This window comes from Geotrypetes seraphini, chromosome 5 (genome assembly GCF_902459505.1).
Source record: "Geotrypetes seraphini chromosome 5, aGeoSer1.1, whole genome shotgun sequence".
Taxonomy (NCBI): domain Eukaryota; kingdom Metazoa; phylum Chordata; class Amphibia; order Gymnophiona; family Dermophiidae; genus Geotrypetes; species Geotrypetes seraphini.
In genome coordinates this window covers 138,003,930-138,018,519 of record NC_047088.1, presented here as the reverse complement: position 1 = coordinate 138,018,519, position 14,590 = coordinate 138,003,930, and the positions used below count along the sequence as shown (strand labels likewise).

Sequence of the window (14,590 nt, the reverse complement as noted above, 5' to 3'; positions counted from 1 at the left end):
TTTCCCCCCCGGCTGTCTAAGGTATCTGTCATTTCAAGAAATCCACCCATAACCCCTTTCTCTCTAGTGATCTGTTGGGCTTCTTCCAGCAGCGCCTTGAATATTTGTTCTCACTGAAGATAAGCCACTATTAGGCTGTATATTGGCTGATTTATTTTATATATATTTGCTCAGAGGAAGTTATCGGCAGTTGCCTCTTTCTAGTCTATAAGATGATCTTTTCTATCTTTCTACATTGGCATGACACTGCAAGTAGGTAAGAGAAAAAGCATGCTCCAGGTGAGGATTGAACTCACAGCCTCGGCATGTCCCTGAGCAAGTACTGCCTTATAAGTACCGCGCGCTAACCGATTGCGCCACTAGAGCAAGGTGCTTAAGTGTCCAATGTGCTCCTGTTTCTTCCTTTCCTCCTCCGCCTTCTCCTTCTTCTTCTCCCCAGGTACTAATGGTTCTCCAGTAGCCGGTGGCAGCTTACTTGCTTATTTTCTTGGAAAAGAAGGAAAGAATACATCAAATAAAGATATACAGTATCATAAGTGGCTTACCTGCTAGATCACCCCGGCATCAGTTCAGTTGACCCTAGTTATGATTGGCCCCTTTCAGTCTGACTCTGCTGATACGGATACTTTCCAGCTTATAGCCAGAAAGTGTGGCTGTCAATATTCCCCGGGTCACACACAAACACGGCACAGGAGGTTAGAAAGGTCTGTTAGGTTCTCTCCAGCTAGAGTTTTCCATCTCAGCCACATCTTGCCCAGCACTATTTACGGTATCTTTTGGAAACTCTTTAGGAGAGTTTCATTTCCTCTGTTTGTGAATTCCCATACCTCTACAAACCATCTTATGCTGTCTCCGTTTCAATCGTGCTTACTGACATGACTGTTAGTGCCTGTTTGGGAATCTGCTTCTGAGAGTGTGCTATGAGCAGATGAAGCCTGAGTTGGAAACGGGAGTCATTCCAGAGGACCCAAGATGTTATATGTACATGCCAGATTCTCTCAGCGGACCCTGTGGCGCAACGGTAGTGCGTCTGACTCCAGATCAGAAGGCTGTGTGTTCAAATCACACCTGGGTCATGGCACCTTTTGGTTATATCCCTATTTAGCTGCTTGTTCTGAAAATCTCTTTGTTATTGCCGTTAGCGTGTCCGAATATAGAAACAATAAAAACAAAGGATGTTTCCCAGTAGAAAGTCCAGAAGGTGAATCCTTTTGAGAAAGAAGTCGGAGGAAGCTGTGGGTAAGAAAACAAAGCATTGAAGTCAGGGATGCCAGGACTCAAACACATACAGTGAGAAAGATTCCCCCGATAATAGGAGCAAAATTGCTTTGCAAATAATGTAGCTCACCAGTAGAAATAAAGAGCAGAGATCAATGGAGGAAAACAAACCATCTCAATATTTATATAGGTTGATGGAAGTGAAAAAAAAGTTTGAAATAACTTTCTGACCATTCTCACCTTGGACATGCAAAATGATGTGGCCCTGTCCTTATAGAATTACATAATGACTATTGTGCTGTCCTCAAGTGGGTTCAAGTCATGCCTTCCTCTCTGTCCTCTGTAAATGGCTCTGCCGTATCTATCTTGTAGTCCTGTATTTGACTAGAACAATCTCTCTCTCACTTTCTCAGGTGCAGGGCAGAGAGGAAGCTGAGGTTGGAATGGCCCTTCTGGCACGTGCCAAAAGGTTGAACAGCTACAGAAATCTCGAGATGAAAGAACAAACTCTTATAGGATGTAATTCTCCTGTCTAGTGGAATAGAATGCCATTTGAAGGCCAAGCAACGATTGATTAGATGACTTTGAGGAAAATGCTAAATATTTGAAATCTGGGGAGGAATATAGTGAATTGAAAGATGATGGAGCAGGTTGTTGCTGTGTGTGTTTTTCATGGTTGGGTTGGTCAGGGCAGAGTAGGGTATATTTTGGACTGTGGTTGGTACTGGCTTTAGTTATCCCATTGGCTATCTAAGGTCTCTGTCCTTTCATGAAATCCACCCATACCCCCTTTCTCTCTAGCAGTGGCGTACCTAGGGTATGTGGCACCCGGGGCCCATCATTTTTTGACACCCCCCCCCCCCCTCATGTAAAAAAATTTTTTTTTTTTTTTTTTTTTGCAATAACCATGAAATGGAATAAATGGTCATAATAGAAACAGGCAGTGAAAATTTTCTTTTATTGAACCTCATATATGTAACCATTATTCCAAACATAACATAACATAAATTATGTCTAAATTGTCATGACATTAGAAGTACATATGGAGTAGTTGCAGGTGATGCTTGGGACAGTTCTGATTGTGTTAGTTCGGTTTTATGTGTTTTTTGAATAGAAGGGTTTTTATTTCTTTTTGAAGGTTTTGCAGTCTGTGGTTGATATCAATTGGTTGTAGAGTTGGGGGTCGAGTGTTGCAGCTCGAATGGCTAGGAGGTTGTCGAACAGTTTTTTTCTTTTGACGTTTTTGGTTGGAGGGTGTGTGAATGGTGCACAAGTTCTCCTATGTCTGTTTGAAGTGGATTGAATTATTTAGCTGAAGAAATTAGTTACCCCCCATTCCACACACATTAATTCTCTTCCATTTTTGTTCCCATTATAAAAAACACTGATAAGTTCCCAGAAAAAAAATACATTAAAATAAGAAGTGAAAACAAAGGCCCCTACAGATGAGAACATAACATAAGAATAGCCTAACTGGGTCAGACCAATGGTCCATCATGCCCAGTAGCCCATTCTCATGGTAGCCAATCCAGGACACTAATACCTGGTCAAAACCCAAAGAGTAGCAACATTCCATGCTACCGATCCAGGGCAAGCAGACACTTCCCCCATGTCTTAATAACAGATTATGGACTTTTCCTCCAGGAATTTGTCCAAATCTTTCTTAAAACCAGCTACACTATCTGCTTTTACCATAACTTCTGGCCACTTCATTTTTAAGTTTAGATCTTTCCTTTCAAACAGAGACCTTGCTAGATGTCAAATACAGCACAAGGTAACTTCACATGGACTTAGCTGTGCAGGAAATGTGAATCTCCTCATACACCCACCATATAGTGCAAAAATGTGCAAAGGTCTGTTTTTTTCTTTCGATCACTACATAGCCTAATGCCACACAAGCAGCGCTGTTACAAACATATTCTGTAGGTCAATGCTAAGGATAACAAAGTTTCCTTCCTTGGACCAGAAGGAGATAAACCACTGGAAGAGATCCCAAAACAACACCCAAAGACCCACTCAGTGTGTGAATCAGTTGAGTGGAGTGGACTAACTGGGGGGTGGAAATGGGCCCGGAGTTTGCTCAGCAGAATTTCCCAGACCACCTCTTCCTCTCAACACATTGACACGCTGCCACCATCACCACTAGGAACACCTCACTGGGTAGGCCAGCTATGCTATAAACTTTATAAAACACATTATTATATTTTCTTATAAAGCACATATTTTAACTGACCTCTCTGACATCCTCAGCCTTTCCATTCACAAAAATAGAAGGAAGAAAAGTTCCCATTTCCTGCTGTCTCATGTCCCCGGCCTATACAATATTTTTTTTCTGCAGACCCTTCAAAAGTCTGACCAAATCCTCGTTTCACTTGCATTATAAAGTACTGAGGATGCCATCTCTCCCCAATCCCAGGTCCTAAAGTCTAAGACAGTAGCGCAAACTAATGCTGCCAGATACAGGAAAAAAAAATTTTGATTCGATTCAGCCCTATTGAATTGGTTTTTCAATTCGATTTTCCTGCCCAGTTGGGTGATTTTTTTCAAAACTCCTGGTGGGTTTTATAGCTTTTTCACCCCCTTTGGCTTCTCCTAACCACACTGGCGCTGTGGTGTAAATAAAATAAAGAAACAAAAAGGACTTTTCCTCTTTCTGTTAAATCCTAGCTCACGTTTGCAGTCCAACACCAGCTCTGGCAGGATACACATTTCAAATCTGACATGTTATAATCACAAAACAGAAAATAAAATTAATTTTTCTACCTTTTGTTGTCTGGTTATATTTCAAATCTTGTTGGTCCAAGGCTCTGGTTTTCTTCTGATAACTTGCTTGCCAGGGTCTCCTTCTTTCTGCATGCTAACCATCCATCTGCCAACTCTGTCCTCCCTTTCCATTTCCCTTCCCTTCCCAGGAAGTCTGGTATCTTTCCTTTTTTTCATCTCCCTCCACAGATCCACCTTTTCTTAAATACCCTTTCATCCGGCATCTCTCCCTCCTTCCCCACCATCCCAGAGTCCACCATCTCTCCGTTTCTTTTCCTAATTACCCTCCTATCCAGTATCTCTATCCCTCCTCCACACCATCCCTTGTGTCCAATTTCTCTCCCTTTCTGTTCCTTCCCTCCCTAAATCCCATGGTCCATCATCTCTCTCCCTCTCCTCTATTTTCAGACCCATTATTTCTTCCCCCCCCCAAAGTTTGGCATATGCATGTCTCTTTGAACACCCCCTTCCCTCCGTGTACTTCTAAATCATGGTCCCCCCCCCAAAGGCCTGTCCCCCCTTAAAGGTCTGCCTGTCCCACCTTGAAGGCCTGCCCCCCCCTTGAAGGCCTGTCCCTTCCCCTTGTAGGCCTGTCCCCCCCTTGAAGGCCTGCCTGCCTGTCCCCCCCTTGAAGGTCTGCACCCCCCGAAGGCCTGCACCCCCCCGAAGGCCTGTCCCCCACTTGAAGGCCTGTCCCCCCCCCTTGTAGCTTCTCCCCCCCCCTTGTAGGCCTGTCCCCCCTTGAAGGCCTGCCTGCCTGCCTTTCCCCCCTTGAAGGCCTGTCCCCCCTTGAAGGCCTGCACCCCCTTGAAGGCCTGCACCCCCCCCCTCGAAGGCCTGCACTCCCTTGAAGGTCTGCACCCCCCCCCCCCGAAGGCCTGTCCCCCACTTGAAGGCTTGTACCACCCCCTTGTAGCTTCTCCCCCCCTTGTAGGCCTGTCCCCCCCTTGAAGGCCTGCCTGCCTGCCTTTCCCCCCCTTGAAGGCCTGCACCCCCTTGAAGGACTGCACCCCCCCCCGAAGGCCTGCACTCCCTTGAAGGTCTGCACCCCCCGAAGGCCTGTCCCCCCCCTTGAAGGCCTGTCCCACCCTTGTAGGCCTGTCCCCCCTTTAAGGCCTGCCTGCCTGCCTTCCCCCCTTGAAGGCCTGTCTCCCCCTTGAAGGCCTGCACCCCCCCTTGAAGGCCTGCCCCCCCCCCTTGAAGGCCTGCACCCCTTGAAGGTCTGCACCCCCCCCCCGAAGGCCTGTCCCCCCTTGAAGGCCTGCCTGCCTGCCTGTCACCCCCTCCCCCTTGAAAGCCTGCTTGCCTGCCCGCCCGCCCCACCCTGAAGGCCTGATGCCCTGACCCACCCCGAAGGACCGCTCGCCCCCCTGGCCTCCCCGCACCACCTATGAAGCAGCCGCAGCAGGATCGCGAAGCCAGCGTCAGCGATCCCTGCGCTGCTTCCTGCGCCACGGTCCCGCCCCTCCTCTGACGTCAGAGGAGGGGCGGGATCGCGGCGCAGGAAGCAGCGCAGGGATGCTGACGCTGACTTCGCGATCCTGCTGCGGGCTGCTTCACAGGTGGTGCAGGAAGGTCAGTGGGGCGAGCGGTCCTTCGGGGGTGGCGGGGGACTGAACGGCAAGGCCGGGAACACCCCCTTAGGGCTGGTACCCGGGGCGGCCCGCCCCCCCCCGCCCCCCCTAGGTACGCCACTGCTCTCTAATGTTCTGTTTGGCTTCTTCCAGCAGCGCCTTGAATATTTGTTCTCACTGAAGGAAAGTCACTATTAGGCTGTATATTTACTGTTTTATTTTATATATATTTGCTCAGCAGAAGTTAACGGCAGTTGCCACTTGGTAGTCTACAAGACGATCTTTTCTATCTTTCTACCTTGGCATGACACTGCAAGTAAGGTAAGAGAAAAAGCATTCTCCAGGTGAGGATTGAACTCACAGCTTCGGCATGACCCTGAGCAAGTACCACACGCTAACCGATTGTGAGACTGGAGCAACGTGCTGAAGTATCTAATGTGCTTCTGTTTCTTCCTTCCCTCCTCCGCCTTCTCCTTCTTCTTCTGCCTTGGTACCAATGGTTCTCCAGAAGCCGGTTACAGCTTACTGCTTATTTTCTTGGAAAGGAAGGAAAGAATGCATCAAATAAAGATATGCAGTATCATAAGTGGCTAACCTGCTAGATCACCACTGCATCATTTCAATTGACCCTAGTTATGATTGGCCACTTCCAGACTTATTCTGCTGATACGGATACTTTCCAGCTTCTAGCCACAAAGTGTGGCTGTCAATATTCCCCGGGTCCACACAAACACGGCACAGATGGGTAGAAAGGTCTGTTAGAATTTCTCCAGCTAGAGTTTTCCATCTCAGCCACATCTTGCCCAGTACTATTCACGGTATCTTTTGGAAACTCTTAGAAGAGTTTCATTTCCTCGGTTTGTGAATTCCCATACCTCTACAAACCATCTTATGCTGTCTCCATTACAAGCGTACTTACTGACATGACTGTTAGTGCCTGTTTGAGAATCTGCTTCTGAGAGTGTGCTATGAGCAGGGGAAGCCAGAGTTGGAAACGGGAGTCATTCCAGAGAACCCAAGATGTTATATGTACATGCCAGATTCTCTCAACAGACCCTGTGGCGCAATGGTAGCGCGTCTGACTCCAGATCAGAAGGCTGTGTGTTCAAATCACACCTGGGTCATGGCACCTTTTGGTTATATTCCTATTTAGCTGCTTGTTCTGAAAATCTCTTTGTTATTGCCGTTAGCGTGTCCGAATATAGAAACAAAAAAACCAAAGGAAATTTCCCAGTAGCACGTCCAGAAGATGAACCCTTCTGAGAAAAAAGTCGGTGGAAGCTGTGGGTAAGAAAACAAGGAATTGAAGTCAGGGCTGCCAAGACTCAAACACATACAGGGAGAAAGACTCCCCAGATAATGGGGGCAAAATTGTTTTGCAAATAATGTAGCTCACCAGTAGAAATAAAGAGCAGAGATCAATGGAGGAAAACAAACCATCTCAAGACTTAAACAGGTTGATGGAAGTGAAAAAATAACTTTCTGACCATTCTCACCTTGGACATGCAAAATGATGTGGCCCTGTCCTTATAGAATTACATAATGACTGCTGTCCTCAAGTGGGTTCAAGTCATGCCTTCCTCTCTGTCCTCTGTAAATGGCTCTGCCGTATCTATCTTATAGTCCTGTATTTGACTAGAACAATCTCTCTCTCACTTTCTCAGGTGCAGGGCAGAGAGGAAGCTGAGGTTGGAATGGTCCTTCTGGCACGCGCCATCCGGTTGAACAGCTACAGATATCTCGAGCTGAAAGAACAAACTCTTATAGGATGCAAATCTCCTGTTTGGTGGAATAGAATGCCATTTGAAGGCCAAGCAGCGATTCATTAGATGACTTTGAGGAAAATGCTAAATATTTGAAATCTGGAGATGCGTATAGTGAATTGAAAGGAGGATGGGGTAGGTTTTTGCTGTGTGTGTTTTTCATTGTTGGGTTGGCCAGGGTAGAGTAGGGTATATTTTGGACTGTGGTTGGTACTGGTTCTATTTTCCCCCCCGGCTGTCTAAGGTCTCTGTCATTTCAAGAAATCCACCCATAACCCCTTTCTCTCTAGTGATCTGTTGGGCTTCTTCCAGCAGCGCCTTGAATATTTGTTCTCACTGAAGATAAGCCACTATTAGGCTGTATATTGGCTGATTTATTTTATATATATTTGCTCAGAGGAAGTTATCGGCAGTTGCCTCTTTCTAGTCTATAAGATGATCTTTTCTATCTTTCTACATTGGCATGACACTGCAAGTAGGTAAGAGAAAAAGCATGCTCCAGGTGAGGATTGAACTCACAGCCTCGGCATGTCCCTGAGCAAGTACTGCCTTATAAGTACCGCGCGCTAACCGATTGCGCCACTAGAGCAAGATGCTTAAGTGTCCAATGTGCTCCTGTTTCTTCCTTTCCTCCTCCGCCTTCTCCTTCTTCTTCTCCCCAGGTACTAATGGTTCTCCAGTAGCCGGTGGCAGCTTACTGCTTATTTTCTTGGAAAAGAAGGAAAGAATACATCAAATAAAGATATACAGTATCATAAGTGGCTTACCTGCTAGATCACCCCGGCATCAGTTCAGTTGACCCTAGTTATGATTGGCCCCTTTCAGTCTGACTCTGCTGATACGGATACTTTCCAGCTTATAGCCAGAAAGTGTGGCTGTCAATATTCCCCGGGTCACACACAAACACGGCACAGGAGGGTAGAAAGGTCTGTTAGGTTCTCTCCAGCTAGAGATTTCCATCTCAGCCACATCTTGCCCAGCCCTATTTACGGTATCTTTTGGAAACTCTTTAGGAGAGTTTCATTTCCTCTGTTTGTGAATTCCCATACCTCTACAAACCATCTTATGCTGTCTCCGTTTCAATCGTGCTTACTGACATAACTGTTAGTGCCTGTTTGGGAATCTGCTTCTGAGAGTGTGCTATGAGCAGATGAAGCCTGAGTTGGAAACGGGAGTCATTCCAGAGGACCCAAGATGTTATATGTACATGCCAGATTCTCTCAGCGGACCCTGTGGCGCAACGGTAGCGCGTCTGACTCCAGATCAGAAGGCTGTGTGTTCAAATCACACCTGGGTCATGGCACCTTTTGGTTATATCCCTATTTAGCTGCTTGTTCTGAAAATCTCTTTGTTATTGCCGTTAGCGTGTCCGAATATAGAAACAAAAAAACCAAAGGAAATTTCCCAGTAGCACGTCCAGAAGATGAACCCTTCTGAGAAAAAAGACGGTGGAAGCTGTGGGTAAGAAAACAAGGAATTGAAGTCAGGGATGCCAGGACTCAAACACATACAGTGAGAAAGATTCTCCCGATAATAGGAGCAAAATTGCTTTGCAAATAATGTAGCTCACCAGTAGAAATAAAGAGCAGAGATCAATGGAGGAAAACAAACCATCTCAATATTTATACAGGTTGATGGAAGTGAAAAAAAAGTTTGAAATAACTTTCTGACCATTCTCACCTTGGACAAGCAAAATGATGTGGCCCTGTCCTTATAGAATTACATAATGACTATTGTGCTGTCCTCAAGTGGGTTCAAGTCATGCCTTCCTCTCTGTCCTCTGTAAATGGCTCTGCCATATCTATCTTGTAGTCCTGTATTTGACTAGAACAATCTCTCTCTCACTTTCTCAGGTGCAGGGCAGAGAGGAAGCTGAGGTTGGAATGGCCCTTCTGGCACGTGCCAAAAGGTTGAACAGCTACAGAAATCTCGAGATGAAAGAACAAACTCTTATAGGATGTAATTCTCCTGTCTGGTGGAATAGAATGCCATTTGAAGGTCAAGCAGCGATTGATTAGATGACTTTGAGGAAAATGCTAAATATTTGAAATCTGGGGAGGCATATAGTGAATTGAAAGATGATGGGGCAGGTTGTTGCTGTGTGTGTTTTTCATGGTTGGGTTGGTCAGGGCAGAGTAGGGTATATTTTGGACTGTGGTTGGTACTGGCTTTAGTTATCCCATTGGCTATCTAAGGTCTCTGTCCTTTCATGAAATCCACCCATACCCCCTTTCTCTCTAGTGTTCTGTTTGGCTTCTTCCAGCAGCGCCTTGAATATTTGTTCTCACTGAAGGAAAGTCACTATTAGGCTGTATATTTACTGTTTTATTTTATATATATTTGCTCAGCAGAAGTTAACGGCAGTTGCCACTTGGTAGTCTACAAGACGATCTTTTCTATCTTTCTACCTTGGCATGACACTGCAAGTAGGTAAGAGAAAAAGCATTCTCCAGGTAAGGATTGAACTCACAGCTTCGGCATGTCCCTGAGCAAGTACCACACGCTAACCGATTGCGAGACTGGAGCAACGTGCTGAAGTATCTAATGTGCTTCTGTTTCTTCCTTCCCTCCTCCGCCTTCTCCTTCTTCTTCTGCCTAGGTACCAATGGTTCTCCAGAAGCCGGTGACAGCTTACTGTTTATTTTCTTGGAAAGGAAGGAAAGAATGCATCAAATAAAGATATGCAGTATCATAAGTGGCTAACCTGCTAGATCACCACTGCATCATTTCAATTGACCCTAGTTATGATTGGCCACTTCCAGACTTATTCTGCTGATACGGATACTTTCCAGCTTCTAGCCACAAAGTGTGGCTGTCAATATTCCCCGGGTCACACACAAACACGGCACAGATGGGTAGAAAGGTCTGTTAGAATTTCTCCAGCTAGAATTTTCCATCTCAGCCACATCTTGCCCAGTACTATTCACGGTATCTTTTGGAAACCCTTAGAAGAGTTTCATTTCCTCGGTTTGTGAATTCCCATACCTCTACAAACCATCTTATGCTGTCTCAATTACAAGCGTACTTACTGACATGACTGTTAGTGCCTGTTTGAGAATCTGCTTCTGAGAGTGTGCTATGAGCAGGGGAAGCCAGAGTTGGAAACGGAAGTCATTCCAGAGGACCCAAGATGTTATAGGTAAATGCCAAATTCTCTCAACAGACCTTGAGGCGCAATGGTAGCGCGTCTGACTCCAGATCAGAAGGCTGTGTGTTCAAATCACACCTGTGTCATGGCACCTTTTGGTTATATTCCTATTTAGCTGCTTGTTCTGAAAATCTCTTTGTTATTGCCGTTAGCGTGTCCGAATATAGAAACAAAAAAACCAAAGGAAATTTCCCAGTAGCACGTCCAGAAGATGAACCCTTCTGAGAAAAAAGTCGGTGGAAGCTGTGGGTAAGAAAACAAGCAATTGAAGTCAGGGTTGCCAGGATTCAAACACATACAGGGAGAAAGACTCCCCCGATAATGGGGGCAAAATTGTTTTGCAAATAATGTAGCTCACCAGTAGAAATAAAGAGCAGAGATCAATGGAGGAAAACAAATCATCTCAAGACTTAAACAGGTTGATGGAAGTGAAAAAATAACTTTCTGACTATTCTCACCTTGGACATGCAAAATGATGTGGCCCTGTCCTTAAAGAATTACAATAATGACTATTGTGCTGTCCTCAAGTGGGTTCAAGTCCTGCCTTCCTGTCTGTCAATTGTGAATGGCTCTGCCGTATCTATCTTATAGTCCTGTATTTGACTAGAACAATCTCTCTCTCACTCTCTCAGGCGCAGGGAAGAGAGGAAGCTGAGGTTGAAACGGCCCTTCTGGCACGCGCCATCCGGATGAACAGCTACAGATATCTCGAGCTGAAAGAACAAACTCTTATAGGATGCAAATCTCCTGTCTGGTGGAATAGAATGCCATTTGAAGGCCAAGCAGCGATTCATTAGATGACTTTGAGGAAAATGCTAAATATTTGAAATCTGGAGATGCATATAGTGAATTGAAAGGAGGATGGGGTAGGTTTTTGCTGTGTGTGTTTTTCATTGTTGGGTTGGCCAGGGTAGAGTAGGATATATTTTGGACTGTGGTTGGTACTGGTTCTATTTTCCCCCCCGGCTGTCTAAGGTATCTGTCATTTCAAGAAATCCACCCATAACCCCTTTCTCTCTAGTGATCTGTTGGGCTTCTTCCAGCAGCGCCTTGAATATTTGTTCTCACTGAAGATAAGCCACTATTAGGCTGTATATTGGCTGATTTATTTTATATATATTTGCTCAGAGGAAGTTATCGGCAGTTGCCTCTTTCTAGTCTATAAGATGATCTTTTCTATCTTTCTACATTGGCATGACACTGCAAGTAGGTAAGAGAAAAAGCATGCTCCAGGTGAGGATTGAACTCACAGCCTCAGCATGTCCCTGAGCAAGTACTGCCTTATAAGTACCGCGCGCTAACCGATTGCGCCACTAGAGCAAGGTGCTTAAGTGTCCAATGTGCTCCTGTTTCTTCCTTTCCTCCTCCGCCTTCTCCTTCTTCTTCTCCCCAGGTACTAATGGTTCTCCAGTAGCCGGTGGCAGCTTACTGCTTATTTTCTTGGAAAAGAAGGAAAGAATACATCAAATAAAGATATACAGTATCATAAGTGGCTTACCTGCTAGATCACCCCGGCATCAGTTCAGTTGACCCTAGTTATGATTGGCCCCTTTCAGTCTGACTCTGCTGATACGGATACTTTCCAGCTTATAGCCAGAAAGTGTGGCTGTCAATATTCCCCGGGTCACACACAAACACGGCACAGGAGGTTAGAAAGGTCTGTTAGGTTCTCTCCAGCTAGAGTTTTCCATCTCAGCCACATCTTGCCCAGCACTATTTACGGTATCTTTTGGAAACTCTTTAGGAGAGTTTCATTTCCTCTGTTTGTGAATTCCCATACCTCTACAAACCATCTTATGCTGTCTCCGTTTCAATCGTGCTTACTGACATGACTGTTAGTGCCTGTTTGGGAATCTGCTTCTGAGAGTGTGCTATGAGCAGATGAAGCCTGAGTTGGAAACGGGAGTCATTCCAGAGGACCCAAGATGTTATATGTACATGCCAGATTCTCTCAGCGGACCCTGTGGCGCAACGGTAGTGCGTCTGACTCCAGATCAGAAGGCTGTGTGTTCAAATCACACCTGGGTCATGGCACCTTTTGGTTATATCCCTATTTAGCTGCTTGTTCTGAAAATCTCTTTGTTATTGCCGTTAGCGTGTCCGAATATAGAAACAATAAAAACAAAGGATGTTTCCCAGTAGAAAGTCCAGAAGGTGAATCCTTTTGAGAAAGAAGTCGGAGGAAGCTGTGGGTAAGAAAACAAAGCATTGAAGTCAGGGATGCCAGGACTCAAACACATACAGTGAGAAAGATTCCCCCGATAATAGGAGCAAAATTGCTTTGCAAATAATGTAGCTCACCAGTAGAAATAAAGAGCAGAGATCAATGGAGGAAAACAAACCATCTCAATATTTATACAGGTTGATGGAAGTGAAAAAAAAGTTTGAAATAACTTTCTGACCATTCTCACCTTGGACATGCAAAATGATGTGGCCCTGTCCTTATAGAATTACATAATGACTATTGTGCTGTCCTCAAGTGGGTTCAAGTCATGCCTTCCTCTCTGTCCTCTGTAAATGGCTCTGCCGTATCTATCTTGTAGTCCTGTATTTGACTAGAACAATCTCTCTCTCACTTTCTCAGGTGCAGGGCAGAGAGGAAGCTGAGGTTGGAATGGCCCTTCTGGCACGTGCCAAAAGGTTGAACAGCTACAGAAATCTCGAGATGAAAGAACAAACTCTTATAGGATGTAATTCTCCTGTCTAGTGGAATAGAATGCCATTTGAAGGCCAAGCAACGATTGATTAGATGACTTTGAGGAAAATGCTAAATATTTGAAATCTGGGGAGGAATATAGTGAATTGAAAGATGATGGAGCAGGTTGTTGCTGTGTGTGTTTTTCATGGTTGGGTTGGTCAGGGCAGAGTAGGGTATATTTTGGACTGTGGTTGGTACTGGCTTTAGTTATCCCATTGGCTATCTAAGGTCTCTGTCCTTTCATGAAATCCACCCATACCCCCTTTCTCTCTAGCAGTGGCGTACCTAGGGTATGTGGCACCCGGGGCCCATCATTTTTTGACACCCCCCCCCTCATGTAAAAAAAAATTTTTTTATTTTTTTTTGCAATAACCATGAAATGGAATAAATGGTCATAATAGAAACAGGCAGTGAAAATTTTCTTTTATTGAACCTCATATATGTAACCATTATTCCAAACATAACATAACATAAATTATGTCTAAATTGTCATGACATTAGAAGTACATATGGAGTAGTTGCAGGTGATGCTTGGGACAGTTCTGATTGTGTTAGTTCGGTTTTATGTGTTTTTTGAATAGAAGGGTTTTTATTTCTTTTTGAAGGTTTTGCAGTCTGTGGTTGATATCAATTGGTTGTAGAGTTGGGGGTCGAGTGTTGCAGCTCGAATGGCTAGGAGGTTGTCGAACAGTTTTTTTCTTTTGACGTTTTTGGTTGGAGGGTGTGTGAATGGTGCACAAGTTCTCCTATGTCTGTTTGAAGTGGATTGAATTATTTAGCTGAAGAAATTAGTTACCCCCCATTCCACACACATTAATTCTCTTCCATTTTTGTTCCCATTATAAAAAACACTGATAAGTTCCCAGAAAAAAAATACATTAAAATAAGAAGTGAAAACAAAGGCCCCTACAGATGAGAACATAACATAAGAATAGCCTAACTGGGTCAGACCAATGGTCCATCATGCCCAGTAGCCCATTCTCATGGTAGCCAATCCAGGACACTAATACCTGGTCAAAACCCAAAGAGTAGCAACATTCCATGCTACCGATCCAGGGCAAGCAGACACTTCCCCCATGTCTTAATAACAGATTATGGACTTTTCCTCCAGGAATTTGTCCAAATCTTTCTTAAAACCAGCTACACTATCTGCTTTTACCATAACTTCTGGCCACTTCATTTTTAAGTTTAGATCTTTCCTTTCAAACAGAGACCTTGCTAGATGTCAAATACAGCACAAGGTAACTTCACATGGACTTAGCTGTGCAGGAAATGTGAATCTCCTCATACACCCACCATATAGTGCAAAAATGTGCAAAGGTCTGTTTTTTTCTTTCGATCACTACATAGCCTAATGCCACACAAGCAGCGCTGTTACAAACATATTCTGTAGGTCAATGCTAAGGATAACAAAGTTTCCTTCCTT

General features: G+C 44.7%; 8 non-coding genes across 8 annotated transcripts; 5 read left to right on the top strand and 3 right to left on the bottom strand.

Moving 5' to 3' along the window:
• Positions 1–271: 271 nt before the first annotated feature.
• On the bottom strand, positions 272–366 carry TRNAI-UAU. Its single transcript has 2 exons — positions 329–366; positions 272–307 (listed from the first exon to the last, which is right to left on the bottom strand). It is a non-coding gene; the product is annotated as a tRNA-Ile (tRNA).
• Positions 367–1,004: 638 nt separating this feature from the next.
• Positions 1,005–1,076, top strand: TRNAW-CCA. Its single transcript has one exon. It is a non-coding gene; the product is annotated as a tRNA-Trp (tRNA).
• A 5,531-nt stretch (positions 1,077–6,607) lies between these two features.
• On the top strand, positions 6,608–6,679 carry TRNAW-CCA. Its single transcript has one exon. It is a non-coding gene; the product is annotated as a tRNA-Trp (tRNA).
• A 1,133-nt stretch (positions 6,680–7,812) lies between these two features.
• On the bottom strand, positions 7,813–7,907 carry TRNAI-UAU. Its single transcript has 2 exons — positions 7,870–7,907; positions 7,813–7,848 (listed from the first exon to the last, which is right to left on the bottom strand). It is a non-coding gene; the product is annotated as a tRNA-Ile (tRNA).
• A 637-nt stretch (positions 7,908–8,544) lies between these two features.
• On the top strand, positions 8,545–8,616 carry TRNAW-CCA. Its single transcript has one exon. It is a non-coding gene; the product is annotated as a tRNA-Trp (tRNA).
• A 1,864-nt stretch (positions 8,617–10,480) lies between these two features.
• TRNAW-CCA lies at positions 10,481–10,552 on the top strand. Its single transcript has one exon. It is a non-coding gene; the product is annotated as a tRNA-Trp (tRNA).
• A 1,139-nt stretch (positions 10,553–11,691) lies between these two features.
• TRNAI-UAU lies at positions 11,692–11,786 on the bottom strand. Its single transcript has 2 exons — positions 11,749–11,786; positions 11,692–11,727 (listed from the first exon to the last, which is right to left on the bottom strand). It is a non-coding gene; the product is annotated as a tRNA-Ile (tRNA).
• Positions 11,787–12,423: 637 nt separating this feature from the next.
• TRNAW-CCA lies at positions 12,424–12,495 on the top strand. The gene has a single exon. It is a non-coding gene; the product is annotated as a tRNA-Trp (tRNA).
• Positions 12,496–14,590: the final 2,095 nt, after the last annotated feature.